The 12908-nt window shown below is 41.3% G+C and overlaps 1 protein-coding gene across 3 annotated transcripts in view; it reads right to left on the reverse strand.

Moving 5' to 3' along the window:
• The window catches only part of pkig (protein kinase (cAMP-dependent, catalytic) inhibitor gamma), a 116785-nt gene that overhangs the window by 33495 nt on the left and 70382 nt on the right, over window positions 1–12908 (reverse strand). The window contains exon 1 of one of the 3 annotated variants that reach the window (XM_051932607.1): window positions 7397–7548. The exons of the other annotated variants lie outside the window; for them this stretch is intronic. The gene's annotated coding sequence lies outside the window, so the exon portion shown is untranslated. Of the gene's footprint in view, window positions 1–7396; window positions 7549–12908 lie in introns of those variants that run through there. 3 annotated transcript variants of the gene reach the window in all.

Genomic DNA, 12908 nt, shown 5'->3' on the forward strand with positions numbered 1-12908 from the left:
AACTGTCTTACATTACAGAGGCTTCTGTCTTACCTAAAAAATGACCTTTCAGGGCGCCAAAAATCCTCACTAGTGCATCTGGGCTCAACTTCCCTGAATCAACTGATTTCATTTCCATGAGAGCCCCCCGACGTTTAGTTTCCTGTGCTCATTCAATAATCCGTGAATGACGTCGGCTAATGGCCAGCATCCAAGAATGTAATGCACTCCGCAAATCTGCTGAGCAGATAAAATCTGCAAAAACTTCACCATATGTAATTTTACTGGAAACATTTGAGCTGAACCCTCATGAGGGTTCTGTCAGCCATTTGCTTTCAAAATTCTCTTTTCTTTTTTCTATCCTTTAAAATCTGATTTCTCTGTGATGGGGGTCTACATATGTAACCATACACACATAAACAGAGGGTGGACAAATACATGGAAGCACCTCATTAAAGATAGTCTCCCCCTGAAGTGCCTAAACCTTAATGATATGTGCTCAGTGATGGACTGGTTTCAGACACAGGATCCTGTTGCTGTACCCCAACTAATACCACTTTTGGGAGTTGTGTGCTTGTGGCTTTCCTCTGTGTATTCTGATTTCTTCATGCATCCCAATGATAGACAGATGATGATAGGTGTGAGTGTGCCCAGGAGACTGGAGGCATATTCTAGCCACTATGGGGAGAAAACGTGTTCTCCCAGTCGTAATCGTAATAAATAGGCTTGATGTAAGTAAGTGAGCCAAATCTCAGAGTACTGTCCTTTGAAGTTATAGTGGTTAGATGACTAGGTTCAAGTCCTGAACTCAGTCCCTTTGTGGATTTTGCATCTTTTCCTAGTATCTTCTACATGTTTCTTGTACTCCCATTTTTTTCCTTAAATCTCAACAATGTGCGCATCAGAATATCAGACCCAATGTTAGTCAGTGGGTTTAACGATGGCCATGCACAGTAGTTGAACTGGGTTGAAATCCCAGCCTTTGAGGACCGTGTGGAGGTTGTCCAGAACCTGTGTGGATTTTCTCTTTCCTTCTCACATCCCAAAAGACTGACCCACCATATAAATGTGCCCAGTGTGTGCTTGGGTGCCATGGTTGGCACTGCATAGGGTTGGAGGCCATGGAATCATTTGTGTAGAGTTTGCTCTCTCTGTGTCCTCAGTAGGTTTTCCCTGAGAACTCCAGTTTCTTCCCCCATCCCATTGATATGCACGTTAAGTTATTGAATCGAGTGTAACAGACTTTGTCAAGACGACATAGACACCTTTCTGCATCCTTGATTCTATGGCTAGTCAGAGTAGACAGGTCCATGGTTTTCTCACCCAATTGGGCTATTTTGTATCGGTTACTTTATCGTTCTCAGATCTCCGAGGGGTATGGTCTTAGATGATATATACCCATTCCAAAATGCTCACATCTACAAAGGGGACCCCACTTTCTGGTGTGTGACTTTGTATAATGAGGTATTAGGCTAGCTTCTTATGTCGTTGTGTGGTTTTTGAGCGGTCCTTGGGCTGGAAGTATTTTCAGGACCTGACAACCCTGGGGTTGCGATCACAATGTCATCAGCAAACCAAAGGTAAGTATGGTCAGATTATCTCAGGGCACAACGTGAGCTACCACAGTTATGCTGATGACATACAGCTGTATTTATCAATAGCACCTGATGACCCCGATTCTCCTGATTCACTAACACAATGTCTGACTTGTATTTCAGAATGGATGAATAGTAACTTTCTCAAGCTACATAAAGAGAAAACTGAAATCTTACTGACTGGCAATAAACTGGATATATTAGGATTAAAAGTCAAGATGGAGGTAAAAAGCTTAGGGGTAACTGTTGACTGTAATCTGAATTTTAAATCGCATATTAATCAGATCACTAGGACAGCATTTTTTCACTTAAGAAACATAGCAAAAGTTAGACCTCATATCATTGAAAGATGCTGAGAAATTAGTTCACGTGTTTGTTTTCAGTCGACTAGATTACTGTAACACACTCCTCTCTGGATTACCCAAAAAAGACATAAATCGTTTGCAACTAGTGCAGAATGCAGCTGCTAGAATCCTAACAAGGAAAAGAAAATCCGAGCACATTTCTCCAGTTTTGATGTCACTATACTGGTTACCTGTGTCATTCAGGATTGACTTTAAAATTCTGCTTATGGTTTATAAAGCCTTAAATAATCTCGCCCCATTTTATATATCGGAATGTCTGACGTCTTATATTCCAAATCGTAATCTCAGATCCTCAAATGAGTGTCTCCTTAGAATTCCGAGAGCAAAACTTAAAAGAAGTGGTGAGGCGGCCTTCTGCTGTTACGCACCTAAAATCTGGAATAGCCTGCCAATAGAAATTCGCCAGGCTAATACAGTGGAGCGCTTTAAAAAACTACTGAAAACACATTATTTTAACATGGCCTTCTCATAATTTCACTGTAATTTAATCCTGATACTCTATATATCCAATTCATTATAATAACTATCCATGGTAGCTCTAAAATCTCTACTAACCCCTATTCTCTCTTCTGTTTCTTTTTCCGGTGTCCTTTAGGTGGTGGCTTTCGCCACCACCATCTACTCAAATTTACTTATTTTAATTTCTTATGTTGTTATATATTTTTTTTATTTACTGTTCTTTATGTAAAGCACTTTGAGCTACTTTTTTGTATGAAAATGTGCTATACAAATAAATGTTATTATTATTATTATTATGTTTCTCACCATTGATGCGATACCTCGGTCTTCCCAACTGAGCTCTTTCAAAGTTTCTTCTTTAGCTGCTGTGAATAGCTTTGGTGAAATCGTGTTGTCTTGGCAAACACTTTGAAGTGCTGGAATGTTATAGGATTGTATAACAAAGTAATATATCAGCTGAGCAGTTTTGGCTTATTGACTACAGCAGCCAGGCAAGTCAAGGCATTCACCATTGTGTTTGTCTCTATGCTGCCAAACACTTTCATGAACAACAAGACATAAAGGCATGTAAACTTCTCTTTCTGTGCGTGTATGTGGTCAACAGCTTAGTAACCTGCACAAAAGCCAGATGGTTCCCATGGTTGCTTCTCATCCAGATTTTTCTCCATTTTGCTTACTAATACTTGATAAGACTAGGGATGTCAGTACCTCGGACACACACTCGACCAAGAGACACTGTGCTGAAGAACTGCAGCGTGGCTTACTTTCAGCCACATTAAGCTAATCATACAAGAGATCAAAAACTCTACAGTCAGAGCAAACACAGTTAATGGCATGGTTTTATCGCCAATAATATAGGGTTGCATGGTATGGAATCTACGCAAAATGATGGCTGAGAAGCTTCAAATCACACAACTTGCAATGGAGAGACAGACCCTGAGAGTATCCTTCAGAGATCATAGTGAAAACAAAGAAATTCAGCATATAACTCGCTTCTGAGACGTCATCACGGCGGCATTAAAATGGAAGTACTCACAGGCATGACATGGCAGTCTGGTGGCCCGATAATTTCATGAGCCCAATTGGTAGACCTCCAGTGAGATGGCAAGACGAACTATGGAAAGACCTCAGTCCCAAGTGGAACATCATCACAAAGGACACATCAAAATATCAACCACTATTGGCATCTTCGATTAAGATGGTGAACACATCCAGATGAAAACTTGGATGGACAGATAGAGCAATATCAAATAATTTTAAAGGGTAAACAGACACAGAAAGAATTAAAATCAATGTCAGAAGAACAAAACAAAAGTCAGGAGCCCAAGTGATCAATTCAGTAAGCTAGAAATATTTGCGATAGTTTTTTTTTTTTTTAATCCACAGCTTGGATAAAGACACAACAAAATGGGCAACTATTAAAATCCTCTGCTGCAATCACCAACGGACTATAAACCTGGAAGTCATGTGCCCAATCACGGGAAGGTTAGCCTGGCACTTGGAATAAACTACAGCACGATCAGGGCCTATGAGACAGCCACCAGAAGGAATAAAATTCAAAAATATAACAGGATAGTTATACATCATTGTTTCCAGAAATAGCAAAGAATATAAAACACGGAATAAAAAACAGTTAAAATAAAATTATTACATAAGTGCAAGATAATCCACCTTACCAAAAGGATATCTGTCGGTATATCTGTGTGTCTGTCTGGTTGTAAAGTGTCATTCTAACAGATGGCACATCACAAACATCTGTGGTAATAAAATGCATTGCATTTGCCATTCTAACAGATGGAGCATCACAAATATGTGTAATAATAAATTTTATTACTACATATAAGTGTGTGTGTGTGTGTGTGTGTCTCTGTCCGGTTGCTATGTCTCTGTTATTCAAACATAAGGCACATGACAAACATTTGTGGAAATAAAATGCATTGACAGATGGAAAATCACAAACGTTAACACTGCTTTGATGAATCCTATGCCAATCGGCATATAACAGAGACACGTGCATTGCATTTGTCATTGCGAAAGAACTGTCCGTGTGTCTAGTCTGGTTACTATGTCTCTGTTATTCCAGCAGATGGCATAGCACAAACGTTTACAGTAATAAAATGCATTGCATTTATCATTTCAGCACATGGTACATCACAAACATTTTTAACATTGCTTTTACAAATCCCATACCAATTGACATATTACAGAGACATTTGCATTGTATTTATCATTCCAACAGATGGCACATCACAAACATTTGTAGTACAGTAATCCCTCGCTACTTCGCGGTTCACGTTTCGCGGATTCACGACTTCGCGGGTTTTTAAATACAAGTGATTGCCCGCCTATCGCGGAAGTTATGTTCCAGACCCATCAGCAACAGGAGAAAATCCGCGATATAGAAAGACCATATAAATAAACATTTTTTTAGTTTAAGCCTTAAAATACCCATCCCACATGCTTTAAACACATGTAAACTTATAAAACACACTTTGTTAACACATATGATATGTGGACGTCGGGCTAAGGATATGAGTAACATCTCACTATTATAAAACATTTTAACTTCACGCAAGACTAGACAGTGAGACAGGAAAATTGGTGATGTACAGGCTTTTAAATTATTGACACGCAGAGCGACAAGCAGCACAAAGCCAGCACAAAGTCCACTTCTCCTTAGCGTTCATTCAGCTCCCCACCCCCTTGACAATGCGAAGTGCGCCTCCGGGGATGGGGGTTTGAGCGAACGTGCGTTCAGCCCTCACAAAACCACATACACACACACACACACACACACACACTCCTCGCGACAAGCAGGCATTTTGGCAGAAGCAGCACAAAGTCCATTTCTGCTCAGCGTGAGTTCAGCTGCCCCCCTTCACAAAGCGAGTGCAGACACATTGACGTCTGATCGCTGTGTGCAGTGTGCAGTGTTGGTCTGAGGTGTTTAAGAATGTAGAAAGTGTTTAAGAGCATAGGAAGTGTTTATAAGAGCGTGGGAAAGGTTAACAAGAGAGTGAGAAAGGTTTATAAGAGTGTGGGGAAGGGTTTATAAAGCCTTAAAATATGTATAAATAATCAAATAAATATAGGTCGCTACTTCGCGGATTTTCACCTATCGTGGGGGGCTCTGGAACGTAACCCCCGCGATAGGTGAGGGATTACTGTATTTTATTTTATTGCTGCAAATGTTTGTGATGAGCCATCTGTTGGAATGATAAATACAATGTATGTTACTATAACATGCATTATAAAATTAATTCTAGAAGATGGTTCACTGTAAATGTTTATGCTGAGGTGTACTATGATTATTTACATTTCATCCTTCCTTAATAGCACAGATAGAAATGATTTTATAAGGCAACAAAAAATGTTCCCATTGCAGTGTGACTGAAGACAGCAATGATGAGAGGAGCCATTACAGAGTCTAATGGTTATAATAATAATAATAATAATAATAATAAGTATTAGTAGTGTATGTGCCCACAATAATGGAATAAAATACAAGTCTGGCTTTGAAAATAAATGATTTGGTTTTCATCAATAAATTAAATGCCATAAAAAGAAAGGCAGCAGCCACAGGCCTGTGAATGGAAACAACTGGTGTCAATAATAATGCAACAAATTGTCAAGAACAGACATCACATATGTACATACGATCAACATTAGAACACTCTAGACGAGAACAGGCCATTCAGCCCAACGAAGCTCACCAGTCCTATCCACTTATTTCTACCAAAAAAACATCAAGTCGAGTTTTGAAAGTCCCTAAAGTCCTACTGTCTACCTCACTACTTTGTAGCTTATTCCAAGTGTCTATCGTTCTTTGTGTACTTGTACTCCACACTCCAGATTCATATTCTGTTTGCCTTCTTAATGGCTTCTGGACACTGTTGGGAAGTCGATAGTTTAGAGCCCACTATGACTCCTAAATCCTTCTCATAAGGTGTACTCTCGATTTTCCAACCGCCCATTGTGTATTCAAACCTAACATTTTTAATTCCTATGTGTAATACTTTATATTTACTGACATTAAATTTAATCTGCTACAAATCTGCCCAAGCCTGTATGCTATCCAAATCCTTCTGTAATGATATAACGGATTCCAAATTATCTGCTAATCCACCTCTCTTGGTATCATCTGCAAACTTAACCAGCCTGTTCCTTGTATTCCTATCCAAATCATTTATAGATATTAAAAATAGAAGTGGCCCTAGCACTGACCCCTGTGGACATCACTCAATTCTGATGAGGTTCCTCACACCGTAACCCTCTGCTTCCTGTGTCTGAGCCAGTTCTGCACCCATCTAAAAACATCACCATGAACTCCCTCAACAGTGTGCATTTAGTGTCTAATTTATACAAGTCATCATACATTTAGTTGTAAGTGTCACCACAACACTTACTAAACTGTTATGACAAAAGACATCACCTATAGTAGCTACACCATTCAATATTAGCTATTGTTCATTATTACACTGATGTACTAGGGTGTTGTACCGTGTTAGCCATTATGGCTATAGTGAGAAGCCGAGCCAAATGACACCTTTTACTGGCTAAATAAAAAGATTACAATATGCAGGCTTTCGAGGCAACTCAGGCACCTTCATCAGACAAGAGGAAGGGGCCTGAGTTGCCACAAAAGCCTGCATATTGTAATCTTTTTAGTTTGTAATCTTTTTAGTGAGCCAAAAAAAGGTATCATTTTGGTTGACTTCTCTTTACATTACAGTGATTAAAACCAAATAGTCTACATCTTTTTTATTGCCACCATATAATCTGAACATTTAAAAATAATGTGCAAATTTAAATCACCGGTGTCCAAACGAACTGTAAACTATCCTGAAGCCAACTGCTCTCCGGATTATTATTTTCTTTCCAAATCTTTCAGTTTAAAAATAAAAAAGTAACAAACCTCTCACTCTTTTTTTTTTTGGCTTCATTATTCCACAATAAAATGAAAACAATCCACTCTAGGAAAACAGTGCTATGGCTTACCAGAATGTAGTGAAAACTTCAAAGGCCAGCAAGGAGCAGACTGCGTCTGGAAGCCAGGCAGCCAGCTGCAGGAATTCAGGCCGAGGAGAACTTTTTCCATTTAAGCTCCTCTAGTCAAATATGGTTAACGTGTACCAATGCAGGCCTAATTTGCATGAGCCTGGCCATGATGAACTCTAACAGGCCAGCAGCGGCTCTTCCAGCAGCCAACATGCATACGCTGAAAGGGGGGGGGGGGGGGCGGGAGGGGTCTGCATTTCCTTTGTTTGGCTGGCATTGTTTTTGAGCACAGATCCTCCATTATGATTTTTTTTTTTCTTTTTGTTCAGACAGTCACATGTTTCCCTTTACCGACTGTTGGCTTTGTGTCGACAAACAATTGCTCCGAGGGCTTTCATGGGAAAAAAACAGTTCTCACCTGTCTCACTGCTGCGACAGCCATATGATAAGGGCTCCTTGAGCCTGAACATGCAGCCCACATACAATCAATTTGTGAATGGGAAGGAGCTGCTGGTGGAAACAGGAAATAAATAGAAAGAGTGATTTCTGTTCTCTACAGGGTTAGGATGAGTTTTGAAAAACAAATTATATCCAATTTACATCCATTTGTGGCACACAGAAACCAAGAATGACTTCTAAGACAACAAAGTCTGACCAAAACCTCAAGAGATTAACCTTATCAAGTAACATGGACCTAATTGAGAATGAATATAAATTCCAGTTTGCTTTCCTATTCATTTTGCATAAAACAAGAACAATTCAAAAAAATCTATCAAATAAAAGCCACCCTATTTAGCTAATCTACTGAAATATATCAAATTAGCCAACCCATGGCGTAGCATACATCACATAATTATTTATTGATGGGTGAACACTTCCTGAAAGACACAGTTGTCCAAATGGGGTGGATTTGAGGATACGACTGAAAGTGAATGAAAAGATGGAACTCTGGAGAGAGCAACATACAGTGCATCCAGAAAGTATTCACAGCGCATCCCTTTTATCCAAATTTTGTTATGTTACAGCCTTATTCCAAAATGGATTAAATTCATTTTTTTCCTCAGAATTCTACACACAACACCCCATAATGACAATGTGAAAAAAGTTTACTTGAGGTTTTTGCAAATTTATTAAAAATAAAAAAACTGAGAAATCCCATGTACATAAGTATTCACAGCCTTTGCTCAATACTTTGTTGATGCACCTTTGGCAGCAATTACAGCCTCAAGTCTTTTTGAATATGATGCCACAAGCTTGGCACACCTATCCTTGGCCAGTTTCGCCCATTCCTCTTTGCAGCACCTCTCAAGCTCCATCAGGTTGGATGGGAAGCGTCGGGTGCACAGCCATTTTAAGATCTCTCCAGAGATGTTCAATCGGATTCAAGTCTGGGCTCTGGCTGGGCCACTCAAGGACATTCACAGAGTTGTCCTGAAGCCACTCCTTTGATATCTTGGCTGTGTGCTTAGGGTCGGTTGTCCTGCTGAAAGATGAACCATCGCCCCAGTCTGAGGTCAAGAGCGCTCTGGAGCAGGTTTTCATCCAGGATGTCTCTGTACATTGCTGCAGTCATCTTTCCCTTTATCCTGACTAGTCTCCTAGTCCCTACCGCTGAAAAACATCCCCACAGCATGATGCTGCCACCACCATGCTTCACTGTAGTTATGGTATTGGTCTGGTGATGAGCAGTGCCTGGTTTCCTCCAAACATGACGCCTGGCATTCACACCAAAGAGTTCAATCTTTGTCTCATCAGACCAGAGAATTTTCTTTCTCATGGTCTGAGAGTCCTTCAGGTGCCTTTTGGCAAACTCCAGGCGGGCTGCCATGTGCCTTTTACTAAGGAGTGGCTTCCGTCTGGCCACTCTACCATACAGGCCTGATTGGTGGATTGCTGCAGAGATGGTTGTCCTTCTGGAAGGTTCTCCTCTCTCCACAGAGGACCTCTGGAGCTCTGACAGAGTGACCATCGGGTTCTTGGTCACCTCCCTGACTAAGGCCCTTGTCCCTCGATCGCTCAGTTTTGATGGCCGGCCAGCTTTAGGAAGAGTCCTGGTGGTTTCGAACTTCTTCCACTTACGGATGATGGAGGCCACTGTGCTCATTGGGACCTTCAAAGCAGCAGAAATTTTTCTGTAACCTTCCCCATATTTGTGCCTCGAGACAATCCTGTCTTGGAGGTCTACAGACAATTCCTTTGACTTCATGCTTGGTTTGTGCTCTGACATGAACTGTCAACTGTGGGACCTTATATAGACAGGTGTGTGCCTTTCCAAATCATGTCCAGTCAACTGAATTTACCACAGGTGGACTCCAATTAAGCTGCAGAAACATCTCAAGGATGATCAGGGAAACAGGATGCACCTGAGCTCAATTTTGAGCTTCATGGCAAAGGCTGTGAATACTTATGTACATGTGCTTTCTCAATTTTTTATTTTTAATAAATTTGCAAAAACCTCAAGTAAACTTTTTTCACGTTGTCATTATGGGGTGTTGTGTGTAGAATTCTGAGGAAAAAAAATGAATTTAATCCATTTTGGAATAAGGCTGTAACATAACAAAATGTGGAAAAAGTGATGTGCTGTGAATACTTTCCAGATGCACTGTACATTTGTCCGTGACTGAAAACTGGTTTTGGCAGATACTGGCATATCGTTTTGAAAGTTTGTCCCTGTGCCTTATTGTCATTGCAAAGGCCAATCTAACAGGAAATTGTATGCGTGTAAACGTAAAAGGCAAATTTGAATCTGATGGGGTCAGGGATATCCGGGGAATAAGGACAGTTTGTGAGGTAGCAGCTGCGATAGTCTTACACTCCAGTACATCGCGGTGAATGCTGGTAACAGAAAGTCTAGTGCCATCACAGAGACCTTTTGCTGGCAGGAGGTTTCTGAGAAGCATGATGACTTAACCAATTTTAATTTTGAGTTTATGCGGAGGCATACCAGTGGGAGTAAGACTATTAAGAAATTCTTCGGGGAATGAAAGTTGATCTGCGGGATCGTCTGTGACGATGGAGTCGACGTTCTCAGAAGTGAATGGCGATAGTAGCTGGAAGCATTTGGGACATTGCCGCAATTTCTGCCTCGCCACCATAAACTCCGGAAGTATTCATGCAGTCAGCATATTGTTGAGCAGACTGTATGACTTTGCTTCCGTGACTAAGAACAACGGACAGCACGTCGCCGAAGTTATCCCAATGTTGGCAAACAAAGGTTACAGCCATGTTGCGAAGTTCGAGAGCAACAGTTTTGTCGATGACATTTTTCCAGAAAAAAACGACTCATAGAAACAAACAGTTACCTGATGCAGGAATTTGTAGAACATTGAAAGAAGTGTTGTTTCCATGAAATACATTTGAATCGGTGACTATGGTAGGCAAATGAACAGTCAATGTGGCTCACAACTGCATGTGCACTGTAGCACAGACCAAAGCGAGTGAGGATGTGTTTGGTGAGGTGTTGGGGGCGGGCATATGAGCAAGCAGTGCCTCAAGAGCGAGGGTGGACGTGGGAGGAGGGTTAGAGTTGGTGGGCGGGGCTCTGTCGTTCGTATCCCATGGTTGGGCGACTTGCTGGATTATATATTGAAAAGCAGCCGGAACCAAAAAGAACAATGAAAAGTCAACGTGGCTCAGAGATCATGTGGACTGTAGCAGAGACGAAAGCGACTGAGGCGGCGTTTGGTGAGGTGTTGCGTCTGGCACATGAGCAGGCCGTTAGGTTGGACGCGGGAGGAGGGTTAGAGTTGGCGGGCGGGGCTCTATCGTGCGTATCCCATGGTCTTAGAGTTGGCAGATAGAGGCATGTCTTTTTGAAAGTTTATTAATTTAAGTTTATGTGCCTTATTAATTGTCATTGCAAAGGCTAATCTAACAGGAAATTGTCTGCGTGTAAAAGTAAAAGGCAAATTTGAATCTGATGGGATCAGGGAAATCTGTGGAATAAGGACAGTTTGTTAGGTAGCAGCTGCGAGAGTTTTACACTCCAGTACATTGCGGTGAATGCTGGTAACAGTCAGGCGGGCAAGCCAACAAAAACACCATGCTCTCAGGTTTTTGTAGACAAAGGTTTTCCCTGTTCCTGCAGGACCATCTAAGAAGGAGCATGTTTGTCACGGATGGGAATCGCTGTATGCAGCGTGTAAAACAGTTTGCGAGGGTGGACGCGGTCGTGCGTATCCCATGGTCTTAGAGTTGTTGGGCGGGGCCATGTGAGTTGGCAGGTGTGGCTCTGTCGTGCGTATCACATGGTCTCTGTCTTGCATGCCATGGTCAGCTGCTTAGTGAATTATATATATAGACAAACTGCACATTGAAGGTGTCTCCACTTTAAATCTGTAGTATTACCTACAGTGGTCTTAGAAGACCCCTTCACATTTTCATTTTTTGTTATGTTGGAGCCTTGTCCTAAAATCCTTTACATTTTTTTCAAACTCATAAAGGAACACTCAATACTCCAGGAATGACAAAGCAAAAACAGGATTTTAGGAATTTTTGCAAATTTATGAAAAATAAAAAAAAAACGAAATGTCACATTGACACAAGTTCTCAAACCTTTAGCTAAAACACTTTAAATGTGGCTCAGGTGCATCTCACTCCATTGATCACTGTTGAGATGTTTCCACACCTTGTTTGGAGGACGCCTGTGGTCAATTTGATTGCTTGGACATGAATAGAAAAGGCAAACACCTGTCTATAGAAGGTCTTACAATTGACAACGTGTATTGGAGCTAAAACCAAGTTATGTGGTCGAAGGAAGGCAGAGACAGGATTGTGTCGAGGCTACAAAATAAATCCACCATACTGAATGGTCCCAGGATCACCGTTGAATAGGAAGATGTTTGGAACAACCACAACTCTTCCTAGAGCTGGTCACTTGGCAAAACTGAGCAATCATGTGAGAAGGGCCTCAGTAAGAGAGGTGACCAAGAACCTGATGGCCCATCTAGATGAGCTCCAGAAAACCTGTGTAGAGATGGGAGAAACTTCCATTAGGGCAACCATCAGTGCGGCAATCCACTGACTTGGGCAGAAAGCCTGTCCTCTGTAAAAGATGCATAGAAACATGTCTGGAGTTTGCAAAAAGGCTCCCTAAAGAACTGTTAGGCTGTGCGAAACAAGATTCTCTGGTCTGATGAAACCAAGATTAGCTTGACGTCTTGAGGAAACCAAGCATGGCTCATTACCTGTACAATGCTATTCCAACGGTGGAGCATGGTGGCGACAGCATCATGTTGTGGGGTTGTTTTTCAGTGGTAGGGACTGAGAGACTAGTTACGGTTCAGGGACAGCTAAATAGAGCAAAATACAGATATATCCTTAATGAACAACTGCTCCAGAGTGCTATGGACCTCAGACTGGGAAGAAGGTTCACCTTCCAACATAATGACCCCAAGCACAATGCAAAGACAACACATTAGTGGCTTATGGACAACTCTGGGAATGGCCTTGGATGGCCCAGCCAGACCCTGAACTTGAACCCAAGCGAGACATGAAAATAACAGTCCACTAA

This window comes from Erpetoichthys calabaricus, chromosome 10 (assembly GCF_900747795.2).
Source record: "Erpetoichthys calabaricus chromosome 10, fErpCal1.3, whole genome shotgun sequence".
In the NCBI taxonomy this organism is placed as follows: domain Eukaryota; kingdom Metazoa; phylum Chordata; class Cladistia; order Polypteriformes; family Polypteridae; genus Erpetoichthys; species Erpetoichthys calabaricus.